This window comes from Triticum aestivum, chromosome 2B (assembly GCF_018294505.1).
Source record: "Triticum aestivum cultivar Chinese Spring chromosome 2B, IWGSC CS RefSeq v2.1, whole genome shotgun sequence".
In the NCBI taxonomy this organism is placed as follows: domain Eukaryota; kingdom Viridiplantae; phylum Streptophyta; class Magnoliopsida; order Poales; family Poaceae; genus Triticum; species Triticum aestivum.
Window position 1 is genome coordinate 604,912,222 of NC_057798.1, and position 9,347 is coordinate 604,921,568.

Below are 9,347 nucleotides of genomic sequence, written 5' to 3' on the forward strand. Positions count from 1 at the left end.
TTGTGGTGCACGCATGGAATTGTTTGATGCTACTTGAGGAGGTAATAAATCTTTCTAGAGGCCCAAAGATTCAGTTCACCTTTCTAGGTATTTCAATTTCAGGCTTGCATTATTTCTAGAGGCCCAAAGATTCAGTTCACCTTTCTAGGTATTTCAGTTTCAGGCTTGCATTATTTCTAGAGGCCCAAAGATTCAGTTCACCTTTCTAGGTATTTTAGTTACATGCTTGCATTATTTCTAGAGGCCCAAAGATTTTGTTCCCAATCGGCGGCAAGCGGCCCTACTACCCATGCCGGTGTCGACCTCAACTCACAAGGGCAAGCATCGGAGGGGTTCCCGGGGCTTGGGCTCTACAGAACCTTCCTCCGGAGCGACGATGGCGAGCTCCTCCCTCGGTGCGTGCGGGGCTCCGGGCTCCCTCCCTATTGTGAATGACTTCCGTGATGAGTTAGCTCATGCTTTGTTTCATGAAGTGTTTTTTTTTATTTTGTGAAGCTTGATTGGCGACTTGTATGTTTAAGTAGGATATCTCATTTGTATGGACAAAATAAAAATTATCATGTTCTGCATGCTTGATTTCTATAGATGGTTTGTTTATGTCAATTGTGAGCGGGAGGAGGCCACAGAAGAGCCAGCCACACCAAATCCGGCAGGAAATAGGGTCCAAAGTAGTCAAATGATTGAGAAAGAGCATTTATTGTCAATAACCCTGCCATCCATACACCTCTTTGGTTTAGAGTTAGTTCAGGGTTAGAATCTAACTCAAACCTCTAACTTATTTAGAGTTCTCCTCGTCTCGGTTCATCGTCACCATACTTTCCCAATTCATGTGTTTTTAGCATCCTGCGAATCAAAGAGGCCCTTTTGTGCGGGAAAAATCAAAGAGGCCCTTAGGCTGGTTTAGGTCCGGTCATTTTTTATAAACGTGTTATGTCCAAAATTTAATGAACATGCTCCGGTTTCCACGAAAATAATCCGGTTTCATGTAGTAATTCATTCATTTGTCTATTCTTCTGCGGGGGGTTTGCATGTAATTCGTGAGGTCTAAAATGTAAAGTACCCCGGCATATGCTCCGAGTCGTGCATGCACTACGACCCAGATGCTCTATGTCCCACATGTCGGCGAATGGGAGCACGTGGAAATAGCCTAGGAGTACATATAGGAGGATAAATGCGTGAAAAAATATGTACTGTGAAGCATAGCTGTGGTCTGAAAAGGAGACCTGCAGTGATGACAACTATAGGTCACACGCACCCAACTAGTGGTACTAGACATACGACTAATTTTTTCCCTCAAAAAAGAGAGGCACGAGTGCTCAGTACTCCTATTCTATAAACATGACTCCCATCTGACAACAGCGTCCGTGCTACAGCTAGCTCTCCTCCCTCGTTTCTCTCTTCTAATTCTAAACTCGGCCGACGCCCGGTGGGCGGGGTGGGTTTGCTCAACTACGGCCCCACCTCACAGTGAAAACGTTACGACTGGAATAAAAATGCCATATACTCCCTCTGTTCCTAAATATAAGCCTTTTTAGATACTATTTCAAATGGAATATAGCATACAGATGTATGTAGATATAGTTTAGAGTGTAGATTCACTCATTTTGCTCCGTTAGTCACTTGGTGGGATCTTTAGAAAGACTTATATTTGGGAACGGAGGGAGTACTATACTAATAAAACATTAAGGCCACAAGGTGATGCAGTGCTGGCTACAAGAGGCATGAAGAAGAGATGCATCCATCTACGACGGCCACCTCCTCGACTCAGGGCGCCGGCCCACCGATCGGCGCCTAAGTAGCAGCGTCTTTCATGGCCAGGTCAGCGTGCTTCTGAAAAATGGTGTCCAAAGATTCCAGCCGCTGGAAGAAGGCCAACGTCTTTCTGTCCTTGCTTGCCTTGTAGTGGCCTATGTAGACGATTTCCTTGTAGACGTGGATGTGCAAGTCGGTAGTTTCTTATATGGCGAGGCACTACGCGGCGAGCACGGCCTCGAGGTGCACATTCTTTGTCGTGACCTCCGGCACCTGCAGGGCCACCAGGGCTTGAAAGAGTTTGTCACCATGGAGGCCGATGAGGGTGGCAGGCAATGAGGAGTCTGGGCGCACGGGGTGGAGCAGTACGGCAAGGTCGTCCGCGCGCTTCTTGACGGTGGTGAACTTGCGGATGGAGTTGACCATCATGTCGTCCATGCGAGAGGCGAAGCCGGCGTCGGCGAGGGCTACGATGTCGGTGGTAGCCAGCACCATTTGGAAACGCTGCGTGGTGCGGGGCCGTAGGCTGGCGCCTTGGATGATTTGGCACAACCGACTGCCGCTCGTGTCCATCGCCTCCATAGGTGCTTGTGGCTTCTGGTCACTTTGTCTTGGATTGGAGTGAGCAGTGTTGCGCAAAGACTTGGGAGTAGATGGATTGGAGTGGTGCGGCGCCTTCATTATATGAGAGTCCAAACTCTGTTGCATTCACATCGTGTTGGCTCTATTCTGCTTCTCCAATTAATTCCCTCTGCATGTAATTGAGGATGCATCATTGATCGTTCAATGTCTCGGGAACCGCTACCCTCTCCCTCCTTGGCATTCAAGCACCTATGGACCCGTCGACGACGAGGTGCCTATGGTGACTTCGTAAATTTCAAGATGATAGTGCCGTGCGTGTGTGCGTTCATAGGGGTGAGTGTATGCGCATGTATATGAGCACTTGCGTCTGTACTGTGTCAAAAAAATGTAAATGTGTGTCAAAAAGAGACTAGTCAGTATACTCAATATTGTGCACCTCGGGTAGGAAAATGATAGAACTAGTACGTATTTATTTACGGTGCAGATTCACTCATTTTGCTCCATATGTACTCCGTCTCGGTGTAGTCTAGTCACTTGTTCAAATCTCTAGAAGGGCAAATACTCCTTTTTGGTTTACAGGGCTATACTAGCAAGTAGTTGTACGTACTAGTACAATAGTGGGCTCACATAGCAATTTTGTCTCATGCAAGAGCCGGGCTATATGCGTGCTCCAATGTTTGCAACTGCAACGCTCGGTTTGCGCTTGGCTCTTCGCCTCTTCGAGAAGACGAACAACGATGTTACTACTACTACTTCTACAGTGTCGAATCCACTGCTGCATGTCCGTCCACCGCGAGCGGGACGGATAGCTTGTTGTAGAAGTACTACTAAGCAAAAGCATGTCCTCGTTTGCGAGCAACCGCGCGCCTGGGCGAGGGAGAAGGCATGTAGTAAAATCAAGCTTCTCCTTGTAGTACGAGTTGACGCGACACATCATAGCACTGGCCCCACATGCTTGCCTCTAAACTTGGTTGAAAGACTCGCAGTGTACAATATATTTGCTGCAACCTCTAACATTTACCCACCACAAATTAAAATATATGTGGCCGTATGCATCGTTCTGATGCAGAGGCCGGGGAGTCCCCCCTTTTCGAAAAAAACAAATTAAAATATTTATTCCTGTCTTGACCAGATGAGCGTGCAAACTACAATCAGCAGGGTGACAGGTAGGGCCAGAAGACTATTTTTTTAAAAAAAACTTCGAGAAGGCCACATAGCATGGAGCCGACCCCAACAATTTTAAGCTTGCAGGCACGGTACACGCTATCCTAGACTTGACACATGGAACTGCCACACGAGCGTCCGGGCTGCGCTTGGATCTTCGCCTCTTCGGGAAGTCGAACAATGATGGAGTACTACTGCATAGGAGGAGTACTACAGTACGCTTCTGGACATTTGACACCGATTGAACTGCTGCATGTCCACCGCGTGCGGGATGGAGAGCGTGTAGCGAAAGCTTCTCCTAGTCTTGCCAGCCACCACGCTCATGGGCGAGGGAGGGACGCTCCTGCCTTTGCGTGTATGACAGGTGGGCCCGACAGGTGTGTGGCCAACCTGTCGTACATCCAAAGGCAGGTGCAGTTAAGTCCGCGAGGGAGAGGATAATCAAACTTCTCGTTGATGTACGAGTTAACGCGAAACATCAAAGCACTGCACTCGACATATTTCAATAATTTGCATTTACCGATGCATTAATTACAACGCATGCATGCATGTCGTGACTCTCCTTTTGATACTTGCATGTGTTGATTTAATGCACCTTGAAGTAGTATAAAATATCTGACGGTAAAGCTTTGTAATGCCCCGGCCCAAGTCGAGAGATGGTTGGGCACGAGGAGGGCGAGATCATGCAGACCGAACAGGACCCGGCGATGGAGCTCTCTAAGGGCTCGATGGACCTCACCGTGCTCCACTACCCCTTGTGCCTCCGCCCCTTGACGCCTCCAGTGTATGAGGTTCGGATACACCTCGTCTGTTTGGTTGATTGAGAAAGGTGCTGGTTTCTTGATTGATGTGATGTTCGATTGATTACTACAGTGCAAGGGAGGGCACCTACACGGACTGCCGCGTTGAGCACCCCAGGAACCAACGGGAGTGCCAGAAGTGTGAGCGCGGCGGTGGCTTCGACGTGCGGAACATGGCGGTGGACTCCATCCTTTCGTCGGTGAGGGTGGAGTGCCCGCACGAAGGCTGTGGGCTCTACGTCACTTACCACAAGCTCGCCGATCACCAGAGCATGTGTCCGCTCGCGCCCTGAAAATGCCCCGTGCCCGTCTGCGGCTATGAGGGCCCGCCGCCGGCGCTCTACCACCAAATCAGCACCGTGCCTCCCATGCCCGTGCACAGGATCCAGTATGGCAAGGTGCTCCAGCTGCAAGTGTCACTGTCGGAGCCACGGCTCTTGCTGTTCATGGAGGAGGACGGCCGCGCGTTTTTCTTGGTCGGCGGCGTGCTGTGCGCCTATCACCGTATCGGTCGTCTGCATCAGAGCGGGCACGTCCCCACTGCCACACTACGTGGCCAAGTTGTGGGCGAATGGCCCGCCGGGGGAGCCCATAGGCACGACCGACGCCGTCAAGGTGGAAATGGAGGTGACAAGCAGCAAGGATCCCGACAACGTCGACGTGCAGGAGCTGACCTTCTTCACAGTTCCGCCCAAGCTGCTGGCCGGGGCTAAGCTGGTGTCCCTCCACATTCAGATTGACAAGCTCACGTCCTAAATGTTTCTACAGTGCCTTCTGTTTATCTTAGTAATATGCTAATATAGGGATTACCTCGGTCTACTTTAGCTTAAGAAATGGTGGGTTTTGGTGGTGATGCAGCAATTACTTCGACATCAGATTAGTAATTTCCAAAAGTCGAACGGATATATTGTGTCTGTTGGATATAAAGTTTGTTTGGGTAAGAAGTACTACTTGTCATCAAAATGTATAAAAGGAGATGTATTTAGACGTATTTTAGTTCTAGATACGTCCCTTTTTATCCATTTTGATGACAAGCACTCCCTCCGTTCCACAATACTTGCCTTCCATTTGTCAAAATATAGATGTATCTAGACATGTTTTAGTATATAGGTACATCCATGATAGAGCCAATCAGATGGTTGAGAACACTACAATTCGTAGCTACAGATGCGTGTGTGACTCCCAGATGCAGACGCCGGGGGTCATCATCCTCCTTTTCGAGAAAAAACAAACACGTGCGTGAGAGGACGAGTGCGTGTGTGCACCTCTTCTCTTCTTGTATAACGTACTAAACCCAGAGTAAAAGTTTTTGTGGGTGGCACAATGGTGCGTGCGAGAAGTCTCGAGAGATAGGTTTAATGCGTCTGAAAAAAAAGACTAGCCTAGAGCTCGCCACGCGGCTATTCCTGTCGAACACCCCATTAACCGTAAGATATGTATACGACGGTGCCAGTTATTGCACGTACACAGCAATACTCCCTCCTTTCCGGTTTATAGGGCTTAATTCAAAAATCTCACCAACCAAGATCGTGAGTGGTGGAATATTTTTTGTAGTTTGCAAAAGCACCTAATTAATGCTCTTGTTTTTCTCAAAATATTATGTTTATCAATGCATTAATTGCAATGCATGCATGCATAAAATACATGCATTGGTCAATTTTCTCTTAATACTTGCATGCAATGATTTAATGCACCTTAGAATCTGAACATATGATGGGGAACAACCAAATTGAGCCTTATAAAATGGAAAAACTAAAATTTTGAGATAAGCCCTATAAAACCGGAAAAGAGGGAGTAGAAAAAGAACTACTCCATCCGGGAATAGTGCCGCACTTTGAAACTAGAACCGTCAATGAATTTTGAGCTTGCGTCTCGTCACATTCCAAATTACTCCATGCTATATTGAATTGCAAACATGTTCACACCAATCACAACCTAAACGGTTTCCCACTTAGGAGCGTATTAGTACCACGCTATATTGAATTGCAAACCTGTTCACACCGATCACAACCTAAACGGTTTCCCACTTAGGAGCGTATTAGTACTCGGTTATAAATACAAGTATGCCAAGATGACTGCACATTCCTCCTCAAGTCCTCATCACAAAAACAAACAAGTCATTCAGCATCCTTCCCTTGCGTCTGCCATGGCCAGCGTGAGTTCTGGGTCTAGAGATTGCCACCAGGGAGAGGCGAGCATGAAAGCGGAAGCACGAGAGATGTCCCGCCTCGCTGCGAAAGCAGCCGACATGTCCCACCGCGAGGAAGTAGAAGCACAGAGGTCTCGCCGCGCCGCTGAAACAGCACGGAAGTCCCGCCACACCGTCGATGAAGCAGACTGGTTCGACCGCGCCGCGGAAGCAGCAGAGATGTCCCGCCGCGCCGCGGCGGCCTGGGAAAATTTCTCGTGGGCAGGCGACGACTGTTACAGGCGCATGCATGTGATTGTCCATAGCCAGATGGATCAGATCTCCGGCTGGGCGAGGTTGCAGGAAGACATGAAAGCCTCGTTTGAACATGCTACCAACGTCATCTGGCAACTAAGGGAGGGCAATGAGAGGCTCCGGGCCAAGCACGACCTGCTGAGGGAGAAGATCGTCCGAAGTGCAGACCAGCAGGAGGAGACCAGTGCCTTGTTGAAGAGGAACGGTGTCATTGTCAAGAAACTTATGGACGAGAATGACATGCTCTGCAACGAGCGCCAAAGGCTGGTGGAGGAATCCGTGGATGTTCTCAAGCATCGTCTTGAGGACACGAAAGAGCTCATCACCATTCGCCACGGAGACTAGTTCCTGCGGACTGCAGCAACGCATCAAGAAAGTAGAGATCAGCGAGCCAGATCCTTGTCTTCCTTCTTCTTTTGCCCTTGTGTATTTCGGGCGTAGCCGCATGTTGCTTTTTTAATCATCTTTCTAATTATGTAAGACAATTAACCATCCTTATATATTCATCAGTCTTGCTATAAGTCGCAGTAGATGCTATATAGGTCCGTCAGATCTTACATCAAGTCCGTGCTTTCAGATTTTCATTTCTCTCTCTTAAATATCAGTCGAGTGATACATAGCCACACCATCAAACAGAGGCTCGGGCGCCATTAATGGAGACTTTGGGAGAGAGGTGGACGACAGATGGAGGTTAAAGGGCTCTCCTCCCGATAAGCACGCGCAGGGGTCTGATCGCACGCCTCTCGTACTCAAATAGCTACCTTGCACGGCGCCTCCTAGCTAATAAAAAATGGGGACGCGTTGCGGCACATAAACGGTACTAGTAAGTAGAACGCCCACGGTTTCAATAATACTTGTGTTTCCGATTGTAACGTGGCAGCACTTATTCCAAAATGACTTTGTTGATTGTTAATGTGTGCGCCTTCGCAAATCGGACTACAAAATTACCACAACATGTTGGTGCCATGTCATAGCACCAAGGCAAGTTTGATTATTTTCATGCGTGTTTTGGATTTACAGGAATTAAAAAACTAAGTTTCTCAATGTTTCCAACCCAGCCACGATGCCCAGAATTTTGAATTTCATTCCCATTTGTTGCATGGAACCTAGAAATTTACCCGAGGACAAACATGTGATTTTTCAACCGACTTTGGTTCACTGGAACATGTGCTTGTATTTCAAATTTGAATTATGCACACAAAGGTGACACGTTCCCTCCTAGAACCACGAGCCTTCTTGAGAGAAGCTCCGATTTGCAAGAAGCTTATACCAAAATTTGTTCCTATTCGGCCAATTTTTTTACCACGACATGGTACTACCATGACATGACACCATGCCAAGTTTCATGAATTTAAAACCAAGTTTCTCAATGTTCTCGACCGGGCCACGATACCCAGATGTTTGAATTTTATTCTCATCTTTTGCATGGGACCTAGAAATTCACCCGAGGACACAAATGTGATTTTTCAACCAACTTTGGTGCACAGGAGCATGTGCTTGTAGTTCAAATTTGAAGTATGCACATTAAATGACCAAAAACTCGATTAATGTGTAAATAAGGCCAAACGAAGCTGGAATAATTCCAAAATTTAACAGGGCACTCATGTAGTTCTATGTTGCCTTTGTAAATAAACTCAAGGGGGACAACGTATATTGTTTCGCACTCAAAGGTGGCACGTTCCCTCTCAGAACCAGGAGCCTTCTTGAGAGAAGCTTCGGTTTGCAAGAAGCTTATATCAAAATATGTTCCTATTCGGCCAATGTTTTTAGCACAGCATGGTAGTACCATGACATGACACCCATGCCAAGTTTCATGATTCTCAGACGTGTTTTGGATATACAAGAGTTTTAGAACCAAGTTTCTCAATGTTGTCGGCCGAGCCACGATGCCCAGATGTTTTAATTTTATTCTCATTTCTTGCATGGGACCTAGAAATTCACACCAGGACACAAATGTGATTTTTCAACCAACTTTGGTGCACGAGAGCATGTGCTTGTAGTTCAATTTGACTTATGCACATTAAATGACCAGAAACTCAATTAATGTATAAAAAACGACAAACGAATCTGGCATAATTCCAAATTTTAATAGGGCACGCATGTTGTTCTATGTTGCCTTTGTTAAGAAACTCAAGGGGGGGGGCAGCGTATATCGTTTCACACTCAAAGGTGGCACATTCCCTCTTAGAACCATGAGCTTCCAAATCGGCCCAATTTTTTACCACAACATGTTAGTGCCATGACATGACACCATGCCAAGTTTCATGATTTCCAAGGACACACATGTGATTTTTCAACCCACTTGGTGCAACGGAGCATGTGCATGCAATTCATATTTAGATTATGCACATCAAAAGTCCAGAAACTCAATTAATGCATAAAAAGGCCAAATGAACCCGAAATAATTCCAAAATTTAACAGGGCACTCATATAGTTCTATGTTGCCTCTGTAAAGAAAATCAGGGGGGAGGCAGCGTATATCGTTTAGCACACAAAGGTGACACGTTCCCTCTCGGAACCACGAGGCTTGTTGAGAGAATCTCCGGTTTTGCAAGAAGTTTATACCAAGACTTGTCCCAATTCAGCCAAAAATTATACATATGAAA